This window comes from Elephas maximus, chromosome X (assembly GCF_024166365.1).
Source record: "Elephas maximus indicus isolate mEleMax1 chromosome X, mEleMax1 primary haplotype, whole genome shotgun sequence".
In the NCBI taxonomy this organism is placed as follows: Eukaryota; Metazoa; Chordata; class Mammalia; order Proboscidea; family Elephantidae; genus Elephas; species Elephas maximus.
This window is the reverse complement of record NC_064846.1, coordinates 95,175,562-95,195,869: the sequence shown is the minus strand read 5'-3', so window position 1 is coordinate 95,195,869 and position 20,308 is coordinate 95,175,562. Positions and strand designations below refer to the sequence as shown.

The 20,308-nt window shown below is 39.9% G+C and overlaps 1 long non-coding RNA gene across 10 annotated transcripts in view; it reads right to left on the bottom strand.

Moving 5' to 3' along the window:
* LOC126069693 (uncharacterized) overlaps positions 1-20,308 on the bottom strand; it is a 33,848-nt gene that overhangs the window by 11,110 nt on the left and 2,430 nt on the right. For 5 of the 10 annotated variants that reach the window (XR_007516002.1, XR_007515999.1, XR_007516001.1 and 2 more), the window contains exons 2-7: positions 12,440-20,003; positions 10,869-10,958; positions 8,819-9,029; positions 8,118-8,249; positions 2,238-2,450; positions 597-807 (exon numbers count right to left, since the gene is read on the bottom strand). This is a non-coding gene — a long non-coding RNA (uncharacterized LOC126069693). The remainder of the gene's footprint in view (positions 1-596; positions 808-2,237; positions 2,451-8,117; positions 8,250-8,818; positions 9,030-10,868; positions 10,959-12,439; positions 20,004-20,308) is intronic. The other 5 variants (XR_007516000.1, XR_007516004.1, XR_007516005.1 and 2 more) reach the window with 4 other exon arrangements.

Below are 20,308 nucleotides of genomic sequence, written 5' to 3'. Positions count from 1 at the left end.
AGTTGTCCTTCCTAGTAGCCCATATGATTATTTGATTCAAAATGGCCAATACCAGTCCATTTCAACTCATTAATGCCTAGGATATCAATGTTTTTGCATTCCATTTCATTTCTGATGAGGTCTAATTTTCCTAGATTGCATACTTCATACATTCCACATTCTGGTTATTAATGGATACTTGTAGCTGTTTCTTCTCATTTTCAGTCGTGCCACATCAGCAAATGAAGGTCTTGAAATATCTTTAATTTTCCCCATCCCTTTAGAAAACTGACTCGGTTTTCACACCCTTCAAGTGTATAATGGTTGCTTCAGGGTCTGGGTTTCTTTCACTATTAAATCCTAACTGCAATTAGAATCTCTTACAAGGGGAGGTGACAAAGGGCCAACCCTTTTAGTAGAAACCAAAAACTATGTTTAAGGCTTCTATATGTTTAGGTCTCTAAGAGTGCAAAGGACTTATGGAGTAAATGTATAGAGCAGACAAGTAGAGGCTAAAGTACTCTGATACAACTGGAATATATGCAATGTCTCTGAGTTACTTCATTGAAACCCCTTCCATCTCACATTTCGCACCACTTCACGTTAAACCACCACACCTCAATAGTTCTGGAGTGATCCTCACAGGATTGCAACACCAACTAACTTCATCCTGCTATTCTAAGCTGCTGAAGAGGTTGGCATATTGATATTCACGCAAAAGGCTGACTTCCTTTGGTGTCTTCAAATCTCCTGATTCTGTGGAAGCCCTGGATGCACTGCTTTTGGGAAGGATAATGATTTGGCAGATATGGACGAAACGACCAAGAGCTACAAAAAAAAAGCAGGAGAGAAAAACTGTAAATGCCATAAAGAAGTATTAACTGAGTACTGTGCTAGAGTTACATAGGATTCAAATTAATGGGACATGGAAACTGTCTCCACAGAACTTAGAAACAAATTTGAAGCTTTGAGGTCCTTAGAGATAAAACTAATACAACTTCCTCATCCAACAGAATAGGAAACTATGGCACATAGGAAAATCACTCGCTCAACATCACTTGGTAAGGTCACTGAAAATATCAACATTAATCATAGCCTCACTCCTGTAGTTAAAGACTAGAATCCTGTTTACAATGTCAATCAGCTAGGAATGAGTCCCTTTAAATGATTAATAAATGAGACCACAAAAACCAACAGTAGATATTAAGGTAAAGAGAGTAGGGTCTAAGAACAGGACTATCTCAAGTTAGCGTTATTTAAGACCCCTGGTTATGGGCCATGACACTTTGGCTCTTGTTTGTCTAGAGGCAAGGATACCAATAGCGACAAGGATAGCCACAGAAGGCAGCATTTTCAAAACTATTAATAGCTTTCTGAGATAAAAGTGAGTCACTCTGGTAGGCAGAAGTTCTCAAAGTAAGAGAATTCACATAGAGTACTGGCTGCCCTAGCAGAACTCACTTAAAAATTTTGAATAAAGAGAGATCCTCCTAGATAACTCTCACCTTAGCTTTCTATTTCTAGGCTTTCTAACAAGTTCTTTTAACTTTATCTATTTTCAAATCCATGAATCTTTCTAGTCAACTAGCAGCAATTACATTTCAAGAATTTCTACATGGTGAAAAATCTTATGTAATTTCTAGGGCATCCACTCTTTATAAAGAATGGTAGACAATGCCTATATGATCAGGACTTATCATACTGAATGGTCACCTCCATCTCCCAACCCTTATTCTCTTAATCAGCCTGGCCCATCACTAAACTAGAGTATGAAGGCTTCCATCAACGAGCCCAACATTAAAAAGATACAACTTATTTTTATCTTCTCAAACAGTTTGTTGTGTGCTTCATCCCACTGATATCTTAGGGCATCCTGAAGTATGTAAATGATTGGCAAAGTTCTCTTGCTAAGCCTCAAGGTAGAGTTTGGGGACCAGATAGAATGGTATGATGATTTGCCCATGATCTAGGTCACCAACGTGGCATATATTGCTCATGTTCTCCAAAAAGGAAGGACAATTTATACGTAGGACTCTATCACTTACAATAGTCCTACCCTATACAACTGTACTCATGCAATCTGCTCCCCTCTTCACACCATAACTTTTGCCAATCTCATACCCAGATGCTTCCCAAGTTAGTTAAGAAGCTATTTTTGCCACTGCAGACACAGAATAATGCAGAATACAAATGTCAATAGAAAGCTAAGTGCAACATACACCTGAAAGCAAGATAAAAAATAAGACTACAGAGCTTACCCACTTGATATATGGTGGTTGTCTTTTGAGATTCCATCCTCCTATCTGGGTGCAGGGAAGTATTTTGGTACAATTTCTTGGCATAGAGTTGTTGACCAGAGTTAGTGAGCATTTCCCCTGGAAGATCCTCATGCCCCATCTCCACCTAAGGATCTTCAAAGGGAATGGGTCACTAACACTGTAAGACAACAAGCCTATTATTTTATGGAAGACCTGGAGAAGAGAAAAAAGAAAAGTATATTACTGAAATGTCGTGAACTGGAAAAATATGCCCCAATGGGCAACAAGTGGTGGAATTCACCATGAATTAACCAAGGGTAATTAACACACCAATAAAATTTTTCTGAAGGTGATTCAAAAAAAGTTGCAGCAGTCCATCAACAGGGAACTGCCAGAAATTCAAGCCAGCATCAGAAGAGCACATGGAACTAGGGTATCATTGCTGATGTCAGATGGATCTTGGCTAAAAGCAGAATATCAGAACGATATTTACCTGTGTTTTACTGACTACGCAACGGCATTTAACCGCGTGGATCATAACAAATTATGGATAATATTACAAAGATGGGAATTCCAGAATATTTGCTTGAGCTCATGCGGAAGCTGTATATAGATGAAGAGGTGGTCATTCAAACAGGACGAGAGGATACTGAGTGGCTTAAAATCAGAAAAGGTATGCATCGGAATTGCATGCTTTCACCATACTTATGCAATCTATATGTTGGGCAAATAATCCGAGAACCTGGACTATATGAAGAAGAATGTGGCATCATGATTGGAGGAAGCCTCATTAACAACCTGCATTATGCAGATGACAGAACTTTGCTTGTTGAAAGTGAAGAGGACTTTTGAAGCACTTACTGATGAAGACTGTCTAGTGCTGTTATAACAGAAATACCACAAGTGGGTGGCCTGAGCAAACAGAAATTTATTTTCTCACAGTTTAGGAGGCTAGAGGTTCAAATTCAGTATGCTGGCTACAGGGGAAGGCTTTCTCTGCCTGTTGGCCCTGGAGGAAGGTCCTTATCTTTTCTACGCTTCTGCTCCTGGGCAGTCTTCATGTAGCTTGGCATCCCTCTCTCTTCCTTCATCTCTACTTCTATTGCTTGCCTGTTTAATCTCTTTTATATCACAAAATAGATTGACTCAAGAACACCCCACAGGAATCCTGTCTTATTAACATGATAAAGACAACCAATTCCTAAATGCAATTATAACCACAGGTAGAGAGATTAGGATTTACAACACACATTTTGGGGAACACGATTCAATCCATAACATCCCATCCTTTGGCCCCCAAAAATTCATGTCCTTGCCACATGCAAAACACATTCACTCCACCACATCATCCCACAAATCTTAAATCAACTCCAAGTCCAAAATCTCATCTTCTGAATCATTAAATCAAATATGGGTGAGACTTTAGGTGTATTCCGCCTGGGGCAAAATTCCTCTTCATCTGTGAACTTGAAAGTGGTGTTGTCTGGTGTTCTAAAACTGACGGGCTTCGTTTAATAATTCTTGTAAGTTTGGCTTGATTTTTACATATTCCCTTAACTTCTGTTTATTTGGAAATGTCCTAATTTCACCATCATATTTGAACAGTTTTGCAAGATATGTTATTCTTGGTTGGCAATTTTTTCTTTCAAGGTTTTATATATGTCACCCCATTGCCTTCTTGTCTGCATGGTTTCTGTCAAGTAATCAGAGCTTAGGCTTATTGTTTCCCCTCTGTATGTGACTTTTTGTTTTTCTCAAGCCGCTCTCAGGAGTCTTTGTTTTTAGAACTGCTCTCAAGATTCTTTGTTTTTCTCGAGCTGCTCTCAGGATTCGTTGTCTTTGGTTTTAGTGAGTGTGATTACGATATGCCTTGGTGATTTTCTTTTGGGGCCTATCCTATACAGGGTTTGCTGAGCTTCTTGAAGGGTCAGCTTTTTGCATCTTTCACGATATTAGGTAAGTTTTCTGTCAGCAATTCTTCAATGATCTCCTCTGTGTTGTCCATTTTCTTCCCCTGTTTCTGCAACTTGGTCACTTGTAAATTTTTTGCTTTTTGTTGTATCCCACATCATTCTCAGGGTTTCTACATTTTTCTTCATTGTTTTCTCTGATTTATCTTTTGGATTTCTAATTGCTGTTTTTGTATGATTTCTAGTTGTGAATTTATTTTGGCATTTTGTTCCTGTATTATTTTCCTGAATTCTTCCACTGTTTCGTCAGTTTTTTTTCCATGACTTTGTCTATTTTTTTTCATCATTTTTGTCTCCTTTTTCCTTCAACTCTTGGATAGCTCTGAGTATGAGAGATTTGTATTCCCTATTGGGTTATTATTATTATTATTATTGGGTAGTTCCAGTGCCTTTTTTTCTACTGGAATGTCATCTGGTGTTTTATTTTGGACACCTACTGGAACCATCCTGTCTTGTTTTTTATTAAATATTTTTTGATATTGTCTGCTGTCTTCTGGACGGTCAGTAGTTATTTTCTTCATTTATTAATTCTAGATTTGTTTGTCCTGTTTTTTTGTTTTATTTGGTTAGGCCTGAGCAGGTGCACTGTGTTCTTTGTCGTTTGCTTGTATGTGGGCATGTTACTTCTCACAACCTTTTCTCACCACCTTTTCCAATGGGCATGGCCAGTCACTTAGCAATGGCACAGCAGGGCATGTCCAGCAGGTGCTCTGTCTCCTGCTGGGGGCTGCATGAAGCTGCTTTCCCATACTCCCTGTATGCCAGTCTCCAACAGGAATCCAAGATGGTGAATCCATGGTGCATTAGCTGATAGGTGACTTCCGCTCCGTATCTCCCCTAGCTCTCTGTTCTCTGTCAGGTTCTTATTCCATTCGGTGCTTGGTTGAATTATTTCTCTCTTCATTTGATGCTTAGGGTTCCAGGATTGTTGTCTGTCTCTGCTTTACTTAGTTTTTTGGTTCTTTGCTGTGGGGGGATGGTGTGGTGCTCGTGTCTATAGTGCCATGTTCAAGGATCTGCACAGTTTATTTTTAAGTCAATCATCTTCCCTCTCATATCTTCTAAAAATGACAAGAAGAAACCACATGGCCCCTTTAGGATCTTGCTTAGAAATGTCCTCAGCTAAATATCCAAGTTCATCACTTGCAAGTACAACAAATCCTGAGAGCTTAGTACTACCACTCTTGCCAAAGGAAGGTGGGAATAATTTAAAAGCCTGTTAATCAATATGGAGAGGGATACAAGGCGATATAGGACAATACAAGTTAGGTTTTTACTTAGAAAAATAGGGGTAAATATTAAGGTAACCACAAAGAGGTATAACAACTCCATAACTCAATATAAAAACCAAGAAAAACATAACAACTCAACAAACATAAAGTCAAACACTACGAAAATGAGAATCGCATAATTTACAAAGAAAAACGTCTCAGCACAAAAAAGTAAGTGGAAAAATGAAATGGTCAACAACACACATAAAAAGGCATCAAAATGACAACACTAAACACTTATTTATCTATAATTACGCTGAATGTAAATGGACTAAATGCACCAATAAAGAGACAGTCTCAGACTGGATAAAGAAACACGATCCGTCTATATGCTGCCTACAAGAGACACACCTTAGACTTAGAGACACAAACAAACTAAAACTCAAAGGATGGAAAAAATATATCAAGCAAACAATAAGCAAAAAAGAAGAGGAGTAGCAATATTAATTTCTGACAAAATAGACTTTAAACTTAAATCTACCACAAAGGATAAAGAAGGACACTACATAATGATAAAAGGGACAATTGACCAGGAAGATATAACCATATTAAATACTTATGCACCCAATGACAAGGCTGCAAGATACATAAATCAAATTTTAACAGAAAGTGAGATAGACACCTCCACAATTATAGTAGGAGACTTCAACACACCACTTTCGGAGAAGGACAGGACATCCAGTAAGAAGCTCAATAGAGACATGGAAGACCTAATTACAACAATCAACCAACTTGACCTCATTGACTTATACAGAACTCTCCACCCAACTGCTGCAAAGTATACTTTTTTTTTCTAGCACACATGGAACATTCTCTAGAATAGACCACATATTAGGTCATAAAACAAACCTTTGCAGAATCCAAAACATTGAAATATTACAAAGCATCTTCTCAGACCACAAGGCCATAAAAGTGGAAATCAATAACAGAAAAATTAGGGAAAAGAAATCAAATACTTGGAAACTGAACAATACCCTCCTGAAAAAAGAGTGCATTATAGAAGACATCAAGGAGGGAATAAGGAAATTCATAGAATGCAACGAGAATGAAAATACTTCCTATCAAAACCTCTGGGACACAGCAAAAGCAGTGCTCAGAGGCCAATAAATACACACATACAAAAAGAAAAAAGAGCCAAAATCAGAGAACTGTCCCTATAACTTGAAAAAATAGAAAGTGAGCAACAAAAGAATCCATCAGGCCCCAGAAGAAAACAAATAATAAAAATTACAGCTGAACTAAATGAATTAAAAAAAAAATGAATTAGAGAACAGAAAAACAATTGAAAGAATTAACAGCGCCAAAAGCTGGTTCTTTGAAAAAAAATAACAAAATTGATAAACCATTGGCCAGACTGACTAAAGAAATAAAGGAAACAAATAACCCAAATAAGAAACGAGATGGGCCACATCACAACAGACCCAACTGAAATTAAAAGAATCATATCAGATTATTACGAAAAATTGTACTCTAACAAATTTGAAAACCTAGAAGAAACAGATGAATTCCTGGAAAAACACTGCCTACTTAAACTAACACAATCAGAAGTAGAACAACTAAATAGACCCATAACAAAAAAAGAGATTGAAACGGTAATCAAAAAACTCCCAACAAAAAAAAGCCCTGGCCTGGATGGTTTTACTGCAGAGTTCTACCAAACTTTCAGAGAAGAGTTAACACCACTACTACTAAAGGTATTTCAAAGCATAGAAAATGACGGAATACTACCTAACTCATTCTATGAAGCCACCATCTCCCTGATACCAAAACCAGGTAAAGACATCACAAAAAAAGAAAATTACAGACCTATATCCCTCATGAACATAGATGCAAAAATCCTCAACAAAATTAAAAATTAAAAATATTGTCAGTACCATACTTAATGGTCTGACTGAGACTAGAGGAATCCCGGAGGACATGGTCCCCAAACCTTCTGTTGGCCCAGGACAGGAACCATTCCCAAAGACAACTCATGAGACATGAAAGGGACTGGACAGTGGGTAGGAGAGAGATGCTGATGAAGAGTGAGCTATTTGTATCAGGTGGACACTTGAGACTGTGTGGGGATCTCCTGTCTGGAGGGGGAATGGGAGGATAGAGAGAGTGGGAAGCTGGCAAAATTGTCACGAAAGGAGAAACTGGAAGGGTTGACTCATTAGGGGGAGAGCAAGTGGGAGTACGGAGTAAGGTGCATATAAACTTATATGTGACAGTTTGACTTGATTTGTAAACGCTCACTTGAAGCTCAATAAAAGTTACAAAAAAAAAAGCCTGTTAATCAGAAGGAACAGGCTCATTCTATTCCTTCCACTAACTATGTGATGCGACAGGCAGTAATTTCTTGTTTTGCATCTCTCTTCACTCAAAAAAAAAAAAAAATTTTTTTTTCATTTATGAAATGGGGATAAATTATGCCTGGATTTACTGATCTACTGGAGCCTACCTCTGAGGGTTAAAGGAAATAATATGCAAAATTCAGTGTAGAAAGTTAATAGTATGTATGTGTATGTACATCAAAGAAATTATATAACAATTGACAAAAACTGTGTCATATTCTGCTTTAAAAAGAAGCAATGCAGAAAGGTAGAGCCCTTAAAGCCAAACACGGAAATCCCACAACAATGAGCTCCCCAAACTACCTTTTTCTCCAGTGGCCTGCAAATCAACTTTTTGGATTAGTTGGAGTGTGTCCAGATTCTCAAAAGGAATGATCTGCTGGATTTCTTCTTAGAGCAGCTTGCAGTCCTCAGGTCTTACGTGGTAGGATCATCCTTGAGGAGGAAAACAGGGTTCAGAAGAAGGCACCAGTAGGATACCAAAACTGTTGAGAAAATCTCAACAATAACAATAAAACTAGGATGCATCGTCTTAAAGCATTAGATATAGGTGTCTCCTGTCTCTACTTTTTAGCTTATTTGGTCTCCACAAGGGCCTGTAATTGCAAGCATTAGCAATATTGCATAAGGATTAGGCAAGTGAAGAAAAAGAATTATATGAAAATATGGGTCAAGCCAATGCCCTCCTTAAGGACTGACTAAATTTATGGTCTAAAGGTTATCCTGTTGTTGAAAATACTTCAAGCACAAGGTGGCAGAGAAGTTCCTCCTACTACTGTCTGGAAGTATAACAGCTTCGACTGTTTTTACTAATTAGCTAGCTCACTTTACTATAGGATAGGAGCTCGGATTATATTTGATATATATTTGACTCTGCTCCTTCCTGAAACTCCATTAATGAGGGTAAGTGGACACCCCATGGTTCCAAGAAAAGTTATCCAAAGAATTTTTAAGTAAATGGATCCAAGCTCAAATTCTTTTATACGCTGCCAAGGTTAGAGTACCTAGAAAGAAATAACCTTTCCATCTGACTAAGACTAGAGGAATCCTGGTGGTCATGGTCCCCAAACCTTCTGTTGGCCCAGGACAGGAACCATTCCCGAAGACAACTCATCAGACATGGAAGGGACTGGACAATGGGTTGGAGAGAGATGCTGATGAAGAGCGAGCTACTTGTATCAGGTGGACACTTGAGACTGTGTTGGCATCTCTTGTCTGGAGGGGAGATAGGAGGATAGAGAGGGTTAGAAACCGGCAAAATTGTCACGAAAGGAGAGACTGGAAGGGCTGACTCATTAGGGGGAGAGTAAGTGGGAGTATGGAATAAGGTGTATATAAGCTTATATGTGACAGACTGACTTGATTTGTAAACATTCACTTAAAGCTCAATAAAAATTATTAAAAAAAAAAAAAAAAAGAAAGAAATAACCATTCCAGCCTCTCCAAATCTTCTGAACCATAATGGCTGAGTATGACTGCTTTAGCATTAAAGTCCTCTAGTTTTGTTATTCCAGTGATGAAATACTCAAGAAACATTCCCTTTCCTTTAAAGGGAATTTAAAGCCAGGGAAAGTGGTTACATTTGGAAGCTGGTATAGAACCAAATTTCACTAGAGTTCAATATTCATTGATAAGAATTTTGAGATTCCTGATCTGTCATCTCATGGCCCAACAAAATGTCAAGGTACTTTGGACATAATAACCAAATGGTATAGGCAGCCAGCTGGTTAGAATACTCGAGCACTAAGCAAGTCACAGAATCATCAAAGCTAGAAGGAACATTAAATGATCATGTAATCCAACATTTTCACTCTCCAGATAAACTGGCATCTCAGAAGATGCAACTCTCCCAAAGTTTTGCAATCAGTAGATGGCAGAGTGGCACTTAAACCCAAGTCTTTTGTCAATCAGAGATCTTTTAATTCTGGGGTCTAGGCAAGGATTCTAAGAGATATGGAAGCCTTCCACAAAAATATTATCATATTTTCATTTTACTGTAATGATAGTCTACATTAGCCACAGGGCTATCTCACAATGGATGACTGCATTGACAGATTGGTGGCATATGGTACTAGTTTTATTGCCTGGAGCTTATAGAAAAGAACAGAGGCAAATAATATATAAATGTGTTTTGTGCCAAATTTGCTTAAGTACATGAACAGCATGTGATATGCCATACTGAAAAGAAGCAATATCAAACTAGTAGGTACCATAGTCACATTTTAGGAGCTATTTGCTACTATTTTGTAAATTTGCTATGTTTTACAGTTTAACTAGAGATCTAAGCAAAAATATTTTACTCCTATGGGTATTCTGTTCATTCATTTTAGCTTAAAAATTATTTCCATAAACTTATTGGGACTATAAGAATTTTTTTCCCTTTTTTAAGTATTTATTTTAGTTTTGGTGAAAATATACACAGCAGATCATACACCCATTCAACAATTTCTGCATGTGCAGTTCAATGACATTGGTCACATTCTTCATGTTGTATCACCAGTCTTGCTCTCTCTCCCTCTTTTTTCCTTTTAAAGAAAAAGTTTAATCAAATATAGCAAAATATTAACTGTAGAATCTAAGTCGTGGGTTTATGGGTGTTAGTTGTACAATCCTTTCAACTTTTCTGAAATTGTCCATAATAAAATATTGGGGGGAAAAAGGGAAAGTTTGATAAAACAGCTCAGTACTGTCAAACTCGTTGCTCAGATTTTCTTCAAAAACACTATCTCAGTCTAACACCTAACATATTAAAATTATGTTCGATACTTTTTCCACTCTTCTTTTATGCTCCACATAACTTCCAAGCATTTTATACCCAACGTAATGATTTGTTCATTTCTGTGTCCTCCATGAAACAGCAAATTCCTTGAAAGGAATCATGTCTTTGCTTTTGCTATTCTTCCAGTGCCTGGCACAATAAATATACGTCAACACAAGGATTATCTCAATTTTGATGCCCACATTTCCAGAGCATCCTTTGCACAACAGCTAGAGATTTTTCTTAAGAGTAGAGATTATTTCAAGCAATGAAACAAATAAAACACCAAGATTCACCTTTGGATGCCATCTAGTGTAGGCTTCCATCCACCTAAAATTGATCCATTCTTCCTTGAGTGGAGTACAGAACTGGCTGTGAATTCATCCCTTTAAAACAAAATCCGGCAATAGTTATAGCTACGTACTGATACTGAATGGCAACTTAACCATTAGCAATAAAAGATTTCATAGGCATAGACCAGTGTTTCTCAAATCGAGGTGATAAGAACCCTGGAGATTTGTGTACATATTCTTATGGATCCCCAAATTCTACATTATATAAAATGGGTCTTTGACAAAGATAACTTGAAGGTGGAAAACATGTTTACATTTCAAATAACTTTCTTAAGTCAGGGTTCCTCAAAACCCATTTGCTTCAGGATCCCAGAAAATGTTGTTCCTATGAAAGCTGTTTCATCCAGAAGCATACCTGAGTTTAAGAAACAAGTCACAGACCATGTTTCCAAGGAGGCTCAGAACTATTATATGTGTTACCCCAGTCAGTCAGACAAATAATATCTTTAGGCCTTGGGGAAAAAGTATGCTGTGAGGAGCTATGGATATAAATTAAAATGGTTCTTTTTGTTCCTGCTAGGATGCATGTGCATGTACAAGAAATGTTTCAAGTTTTATGTTAAGGAATTTCCTTGACTGGGCCTCTGTGTTTGTTTTACATCAGAGAGGCTAAGCTTCTTCTTGCTTACCAAGACACTGTTGAAAAAGGGAAAGGGAAGAAGGTATGTAAACTAGAGCATAAAGTAGGCAAGGTCAAGGTTTTCTTGTAAAATTATTACACTTCTCCACTGCTCTCCTGCCAAAAAGGTTCCACAAATATCCCAAACTAAGAAGGTCTCTCTACTCTGCTCTGGATTAGCCATGGTCATCTGTTCTTAGGCAGAAATAGAATAAAATGGAGCAAAGAGCCAAAGTATCAGACTTATACCCCCAATCCCTTTATCTTTAAAAGTTAAAGTTACAATGAGACTTAATAATCACCATTTGCCAGACTTAGTATATACAGCCAAATGCAATAGCTAGTCCCTGTTTAATTTCTTTTCATGTCTCCAACACAGGTAAAAAAAAAAAAAAAAAAGACATTAAAATAAACCAACTGGATTACCCAGATGGCTGAAATATTAATCATATCCTGGCCCACAGAGAAAAAGTAAACCATCTTGAAGCTTATGCTATCAAATTCAAACTTCAATGGGCTCCTTTAAAAAAGAAAACTCTGTAATTTGTAATTCATGCAAGATAGCCTTGATTATCATCAAGTTATTTCAAGTGTGCTTATTTATATTAGCTCAACAAGATAACCATCTTAATGATGGGATTATATAGGACTATACCATTTCTGTCCCTCACCTCTGTGTAACCTAGCATAGGGCTGGGTAAATTCTGCTGGTTAATTTACATGGTGATATATATGGATGCATAGATAGGCAGACATATATATTGTAGATGAAGTGGGAACAAGGAAAGAAACTAAGAGACTTTCTGGACCTACTGAGTTTTCTATGGGCGGCATCTAAAAGATAGAAAATAGAACAGGGAAAAAGATTACTTAATATCTGCAAAGTGGTACTTACAGTATTCTAAAGAGCCAGAGACTCTTCTTACAGCTGTCCAAGGAGCTAGTAGTGCAAACTGCACCCTGAGCTGAGCCGATCTTTTGACATCCTTCTCATAAGATGAGTATCCTTTTTCAGTGATTACAGGGTAATCGCTGTTGTGATGACTAGTTATTTGCTTCAGCAGTTCCATACTAAATACTCCTCTGCCACAAAGCACCCTGTACACTAGAGGTTGGGACACTAGTCATTTTTACTACAAAGCTATCTCACTGTTGACATTTATATCCAGAAGAATGATTAGATCTTGGCTTATTTTTCTTATAAAATAGGGAAACAGGTCCCATCATTCCTAAGATAGCGCTTCACTTCGGTGTAGTGCTTCAGGCTACTTCAAATTATCTCCAGAACTATAAGAAGGTGCCTAATAATCAAACAGGGTGGTCTATGGTTTTCAAAAGCACCTCAGCATATGTTCTCTCATGTAAACCTTTTACAGGAATCCCCTTGAAATAAGTATGGGCTACTGCTCCAGGTGAAGAAATGTAAGGATTAGAAAGTTCAGATGGTTTTTCTGAAAGTGAATGGTGGTACAGCCCAAACAAGGACACTGGTCTTAGAGAGTTCCACTCCAGAACTCCTTTGATAATACTAATATAGCAAGAGTCACAGTGGTCTGTCCACAGACTCACCACCCTCAGTAAAATAAGAGACACTGTTTATCGGTATGTGCTATAAATGGAATTTTTGACTTCGAAATATTAATGACCAGGTTATCAATTCCTTCTTGCAATCCAGATGTCTTCCTTAAACAGTAAAAAATTAACACCAATTTTTCCAGTTGTATCCTGGCAATTGGCACTGCACAATACCAATATACAGAAAAAAAGGGGAGGACAGATTCTTGGTCAGACAATCTCCTTTGGAAGGAAGAATGCAAGGAAAGGGCTAATCTCCTTCCTGGGAGACTCTTTTCAGCGATACTATATATTGAAAACCCAAAATAAAGGATGGCAATCCAGCTCCTTGGTATTTTGCACTGTAGAGTAGTAACAGCTGGGCAAGAATGGTTCCTGCCCCAGAATTGACAGTAACTTGAATCACTAACAATGCAGAAAAAAAAGTGAAGGCCCAGCCACCTAATCCAGTCCTGCTTTTGGTAGTCAACACTGCACATACAACCAAAATGGTAGGGGGATCTAGTATCGATGGGCTGAAAAATGGGACAATTGGTATTGTGCTCATTGATAATACAAAAGAAGGGACTTTGAGAAGTCAGCACTACTCAAAAGCAACTCAAAGAAGGAAGTGGAAGGGTGCATGGGAAGGACCAAGGGAAGTACAACTGATGCATTACAGCAATACAAAGTTGGTAAACCAGTGACCTCCGGGATTGTTAACCTTTTAAAAGTCCCAGAGAAAGGACCTTGCCAGTCAACATTCCCCAACAGTGCAAAAAGGGCAGGGAAAGGGGAGAGCATGACATTATCTATTGGCTGGATACATGGATACCTGAAATTGTGAGCATTAATAATAGTTCATAAGAAAGGTCCAAGGGCAGGCAAGGGGCGGGGGAAAAGACCTTTTATAAAGGTTGAGACCATGAATAATTGGAATTTTATACATTGGAGCAAGGCAAAAGGAGAGTGTGAGTCCCTATATGGATTTGTTGGATAAGATCATAGCCTTTTGCAATGTTTACACTTTATTATGGCATTGGAAATTGGCGGTGGGGTGCTTACATAACAGGGCTGGGGAGAGAAAAATATTGATAATTGCCACTGTACCCATTAACAGTCCAGAAGGTTTTGGGTGGTCAGAAGCTTCCGCAGTAATGTAAAGGGGATGTGAGGAGACGCTATCTTAGTTTAACAAAAGGGGACATGGATAACTGCAAATATTCACATTAGCAGTCTAAGAAAAGGAGCCTTAAGTACTCCAAAGGCATCTATGCAAAGAGGATACAAGGATTATAGTGATCAGTATTCGCCACAGTTGTTATTGGTGCATATTAACTGTGCAAGAGCTGAGGACCTGAATAACTAGTACCCTTCAGCAGCAATCCAAAGGTAATGGTAGGAGCATAGGGTCTTTTTTTAGCTGCACAAGTCCACAGACAAATATAATTATTCATATTTATATTCCCAAGAGAAGGGAACATGTATGGCTAACATATCTTAATGCAAAAGAGTTGAGGGGACAGAATCCTAGCCAAACTAAATAGATGGACAATTGCAATTATGCACATTAAAGTCCAAAGGGGTATTAGGTGAACAGCACTCCCTGCTCTAAAGCAAAGAGGGTGCAGGGCTTCTGGTGTAAGACATGCTTGTAGAAAATTGTGTATGTGACCTTTTCAGGTGTAGGGATCTTGAATAGTGGGAACTACCTGCTAAAAATGCTAAGGAAGCAGGTAGGGCCCTCAAGTAGTACACAGAACAGGGGCAAAAGTAACTACATACATTAACAGTCCAAAAAGGAGGGCCTTTGTTGAGCAGTAAGCCCTGTTATAACGCAAAGGAAATGTAAGAAGGAATGACCTCAGGCTAATAATGAAGACCAAACCGTTGCAATTATGCATATTACATATCAAATGTAAGGGTCTCCAGCAGTGGACACCACTTAATGGAAGGCAAGGAGAGTTTGATGGGGACATCTTTGTCTACTGCACAATAACCGTCACAAATACAATCATGCACATTAACTAGCCAAGAGAGATCTTAGTCATCATCACCCCTGCTATATTGTAAAATGGGTGTGAGGGGGTAGGATCTTATTAAAATAGAATGAAAAAGAGGCAATTATACATATTAATGCTTAAAGGACGTGGTTGTGGTCAATTAAAGTCACGTACCTTGACTGTCGATATAAAAGGATTTTAAAGTAGTGAGCACTCCCTGCTGTAAGCAAAGGCACTGGGGGAGAGTGGGCAGGGAGGACAGGCCTGTGTTCTTATCTAGTGCACAGGAACACGGACAAATGCCGTTATGCATAGCAACAGGCCAAGAAAAGAGGCCTTAGTGGTGAGCACCCTTGTTATATCCCACAAAGTTTGTGAAGGGGTAAGATCTGATTGAAATGGGAGGAACCATGTACAATTTATGCACACTGATGTCCAAGGGACATGGTTGTGGTCAATTAAAGTACCTAGACTGTCCAAATAAAAGGATCTTAAAGTAGTGGGAGCTCCCTGCTCAAACACAAAGCGCTACGAAGGTGAAGGGGCAGAGAGGACTGGGCTGTGTCCTTATCCAGTGCACAGGAACATGGACAAATGCAGTTATGCACCATAACAGACCAAGAAAAGACGCCTGAGTGGTCAGCACCCTTGTTATATCCCACAAAATCTGTGAAGGGGTTGGATCTTATTCAAATGGGAGGAAGCATGTGCAATTATACACACTGACGTCCAAGGGACATGGTTGTGGTCAATTAAAGTCATGTACCTTGACTATCGAAATAAAAGAATCTTAACATAGTGGGCACTGCCTGCTGTAAAGCAAAGGAACTAGGGTAGAGGGGGCAGGGAAGATGGTTTGGTGTCCTTATCCAGTGCACAGGAGCATGGACAAATGCAGTTATGCACAGCAACAGGCCAAGAAAAGAGGCCCCGTGGTCACTACCCTTGCTATATCACACTAAGTGTGTGAGGGGGTAGGATCTTATGCAAATGGATGAACCATGTGCAATTATATACATTGATGTCAAAGGACATGATCGTATTCAATTAATGTCATGAACCTTGACTGTCCAAATAAAAGGATCTTAAACCAGTGGGTGCTCCCTGCTGTAAGGAAAAGGTGCTGGGGAGTTAGCAAGGGGAGGTGGAGCAGTGTTTTTATCCAGTGCACAGGCACATGGGCAAATGTAGTCATGCACAGTAATAGGCCAAGAAAAGAGGTCTTGTCTTACTAATCAGCATCCTTGTTGTATCGCAGAGTGTGAAGGGGTAGGATCTTACTCAAATGGAACAAACCATGTACAATTTATGCACACTGATGTCCAAGGGACATGGTTGTGGTCAATTAAAGTACCTAGACTGTCCAAATAAAAGGATCTTAAAGTAGTGGGAGCTCCCTGCTCAAACACAAAGCGCTACGAAGGTGAAGGGGCAGAGAGGACTGGGCTGTGTCCTTATCCAGTGCACAGGAACATGGACAAATGCAGTTATGCACCATAACAGACCAAGAAAAGACGCCTGAGTGGTCAGCACCCTTGTTATATCCCACAAAATCTGTGAAGGGGTTGGATCTTATTCAAATGGGAGGAAGCATGTGCAATTATACACACTGACGTCCAAGGGACATGGTTGTGGTCAATTAAAGTCATGTACCTTGACTATCGAAATAAAAGAATCTTAACATAGTGGGCACTGCCTGCTGTAAAGCAAAGGAACTAGGGTAGAGGGGGCAGGGAAGATGGTTTGGTGTCCTTATCCAGTGCACAGGAGCATGGACAAATGCAGTTATACACAGCAACAGGCCAAGAAAAGAGGCCCCGTGGTCACTACCCTTGCTATATCACACTAAGTGTGTGAGGGGGTAGGATCTTATGCAAATGGATGAACCATGTGCAATTATATACATTGATGTCAAAGGACATGATCGTATTCAATTAATGTCATGAACCTTGACTGTCCAAATAAAAGGATCTTAAACCAGTGGGTGCTCCCTGCTGTAAGGAAAAGGTGCTGGGGAGTTAGCAAGGGGAGGTGGAGCAGTGTTTTTATCCAGTGCACAGGCACATGGGCAAATGTAGTCATGCACAGTAATAGGCCAAGAAAAGAGGTCTTGTCTTAGTAATCAGCATCCTTGCTGTATCGCAGAGTGTGAAGGGGTAGGATCTTACTCAAATGGAACAAACCATGTACAATTTATGCACACTGATGTCCAAGGGACATGGTTGTGGTCAATTAAAGTACCTAGACTGTCCAAATAAAAGGATCTTAAAGTAGTGGGAGCTCCCTGCTCAAACACAAAGCGCTACGAAGGTGAAGGGGCAGAGAGGACTGGGCTGTGTCCTTATCCAGTGCACAGGAACATGGACAAATGCAGTTATGCACCATAAAAGACCAAGAAAAGACGCCTGAGTGGTCAGCACCCTTGTTATATCCCACAAAATCTGTGAAGGGGTTGGATCTTATTCAAATGGGAGGAAGCATGTGCAATTATACACACTGACGTCCAAGGGACATGGTTGTGGTCAATTAAAGTCATGTACCTTGACTATCGAAATAAAAGAATCTTAACATAGTGGGCACTGCCTGCTGTAAAGCAAAGGAACTAGGGTAGAGGGGGCAGGGAAGATGGTTTGGTGTCCTTATCCAGTGCACAGGAGCATGGACAAATGCAGTTATACACAGCAACAGGCCAAGAAAAGAGGCCCCGTGGTCACTACCCTTGCTATATCACACTAAGTGTGTGAGGGGGTAGGATCTTATGCAAATGGATGAACCATGTGCAATTATATACATTGATGTCAAAGGACATGATCGTATTCAATTAATGTCATGAACCTTGACTGTCCAAATAAAAGGATCTTAAACCAGTGGGTGCTCCCTGCTGTAAGGAAAAGGTGCTGGGGAGTTAGCAAGGGGAGGTGGAGCAGTGTTTTTATCCAGTGCACAGGCACATGGGCAAATGTAGTCATGCACAGTAATAGGCCAAGAAAAGAGGTCTTGTCTTAGTAATCAGCATCCTTGCTGTATCGCAGAGTGTGAAGGGGTAGGATCTTACTCAAATGGAACAAACCATGTACAATTTATGCACACTGATGTCCAAGGGACATGGTTGTGGTCAATTAAAGTACCTAGACTGTCCAAATAAAAGGATCTTAAAGTAGTGGGAGCTCCCTGCCCAAACACAAAGCGCTACGAAGGTGAAGGGGCAGAGAGGACTGGGCTGTGTCCTTATCCAGTGCACAGGAACATGGACAAATGCAGTTATGCACCATAAAAGACCAAGAAAAGACGCCTGAGTGGTCAGCACCCTTGTTATATCCCACAAAATCTGTGAAGGGGTTGGATCTTATTCAAATGGGAGGAAGCATGTGCAATTATACACACTGACGTCCAAGGGACATGGTTGTGGTCAATTAAAGTCATGTACCTTGACTATCGAAATAAAAGAATCTTAACATAGTGGGCACTGCCTGCTGTAAAGCAAAGGAACTAGGGTAGAGGGGGCAGGGAAGATGGTTTGGTGTCCTTATCCAGTGCACAGGAGCATGGACAAATGCAGTTATGCACAGCAACAGGCCAAGAAAAGAGGCCCCGTGGTCACTACCCTTGCTATATCACACTAAGTGTGTGAGGGGGTAGGATCTTATGCAAATGGATGAACCATGTGCAATTATATACATTGATGTCAAAGGACATGATCGTATTCAATTAATGTCATGAACCTTGACTGTCCAAATAAAAGGATCTTAAACCAGTGGGTGCTCCCTGCTGTAAGGAAAAGGTGCTGGGGAGTTAGCAAGGGGAGGTGGAGCAGTGTTTTTATCCAGTGCACAGGCACATGGGCAAATGTAGTCATGCACAGTAATAGGCCAAGAAAAGAGGTCTTGTCTTAGTAATCAGCATCCTTGCTGTATCGCAGAGTGTGAAGGGGTAGGATCTTACTCAAATGGAACAAACCATGTACAATTTATGCACACTGATGTCCAAGGGACATGGTTGTGGTCAATTAAAGTACCTAGACTGTCCAAATAAAAGGATCTTAAAGTAGTGGGAGCTCCCTGCCCAAACACAAAGCGCTACGAAGGTGAAGGGGCAGAGAGGACTGGGCTGTGTCCTTATCCAGTGCACAGGAACATGGACAAATGCAGTTATGCACCATAACAGACCAAGAAAAGACGCCTGAGTGGTCAGCACCCTTGTTATATCCCACAAAATCTGTGAAGGGGTTGGATCTTATTCAAATGGGAGGAAGCATGTGCAATTATACACACTGACGTCCAAGGGACATGGTTGTGGTCAATTAAAGTCATGTACCTTGACTATCGAAATAAAAGAATCTTAACATAGTGGGCACTGCCTGCTGTAAAGCAAAGGAACTAGGGTAGAGGGGGCAGGGAAGATGGTTTGGTGTCCTGATCCAGTGCACAGGAGCATGGACAAATGCAGTTATGCACAGCAACAGGCCAAGAAAAGAGGCCCCGTGGTCACTACCCTTGCTATATCACACTAAGTGTGTGAGGGGGTAGGATCTTATGCAAATGGATGAACCATGTGCAATTATATACATTGATGTCAAAGGACATGATCGTATTCAATTAATGTCATGAACCTTGACTGTCCAAATAAAAGGATCTTAAACCAGTGGGTGCTCCCTGCTGTAAGGAAAAGGTGCTGGGGAGTTAGCAAGGGGAGGTGGAGCAGTGTTTTTATCCAGTGCACAGGCAGATGGGCAAATGTAGTCATGCACAGTAATAGGCCAAGAAAAGAGGTCTTGTCTTAGTACTCAGCATCCTTGGTGTATCGCAGAGTGTGAAGGGGTAGGATCTTACTCAAATGGAACACACCATGTACAATTTATGCACACTGATGTCCAAGGGACATGGTTGTGGTCAATTAAAGTACCTAGACTGTCCAAATAAAAGGATCTTAAAGTAGTGGGAGCTCCCTGCTCAAACACAAAGCGCTACGAAGGTGAAGGGGCAGAGAGGACTGGGCTGTGTCCTTATCCAGGGCACAGGAACATGGACAAATGCAGTTATGCACCATAACAGACCAAGAAAAGACGCCTGAGTGGTCAGCACCCTTGTTATATCCCACAAAATCTGTGAAGGGGTTGGATCTTATTCAAATGGGAGGAAGCATGTGCAATTATACACACTGACGTCCAAGGGACATGGTTGTGGTCAATTAAAGTCATGTACCTTGAC